We start from the raw sequence: 871 nt of genomic DNA on the forward strand, positions 1-871 counted from the left end.
CCCCGCCAGTTTAGTGTTACGGTTGCAAATTCGATGTTCACATGTGCCTGGTAGTCACGCCGCAAGCTTTCTATCCAGTCTTGACGATTGTATTTGTGGACTTTGCTCGCGTGAGCTCCGTCCAAAGATATGCCGTCCGTCACAACCTGTACATCGATCACTATTGTGTGATCACCTCGACTTGCCACTAAGTCCGGCTTACCAATCCCAGAATCTCCTCGCAGCACAGGTTCGGCCAAGACAGTGTAGTTTTTCCCCTCAAGCTTTCGCTTGACGAAATCCGCTACACTGTTGTGTCTAGCTACACGCCTCCCATGCGTTCTGTAGCACTGTTGTAGGATGTGATTTAATGTTTCGGGAGCATCACACCCCGCACGACACTGCCTCCCCTGTTCGCGCCTTCCCCGTGTGGTACGAGACCGCGTAGGAAGCGCGTTAATCCGCAATTTGATTCCTTCATGATAAGCCTTTCCCGTAAGTAAACGCGTGGGTGCACCAACCCACCGATTCTGTGGTTTGTAGCGCGCTGCTTCGCTCAAACCTTTACCGTCAACAGAGAATTGCAGCTTGTTCGCCCAGTAGACATCACATTTTTGACGTGTGTCAACGATTCCTTCATGCATCTTACATCTATCAAGGGCCCTCTTCTTCTCTTCGTCCAGAAATTTATTGGCCACCTCCTGCTGCCGGGAGAATGACCAGGTCACATTGCTGAGCCTTATAAGTCGCAATGCTGGGCTTATTGACCTTAAAGAGGGAACACCTAGACCCCCATCGTTGAGGGATGCATGAAAGAAAGCGTTGCACACGTCGTTAGGAAGGCCCAACCACCTCCTAACTGTGCTGCGCACTAACGTATCTGTCTTTCTCA

Source organism: Scaptodrosophila lebanonensis, unplaced genomic scaffold (genome assembly GCF_003285725.1).
Source record: "Scaptodrosophila lebanonensis strain 11010-0011.00,11010-0021.00 unplaced genomic scaffold, SlebRS2 tig00000401-arrow-arrow-pilon, whole genome shotgun sequence".
In the NCBI taxonomy this organism is placed as follows: Eukaryota; Metazoa; Arthropoda; class Insecta; order Diptera; family Drosophilidae; genus Scaptodrosophila; species Scaptodrosophila lebanonensis.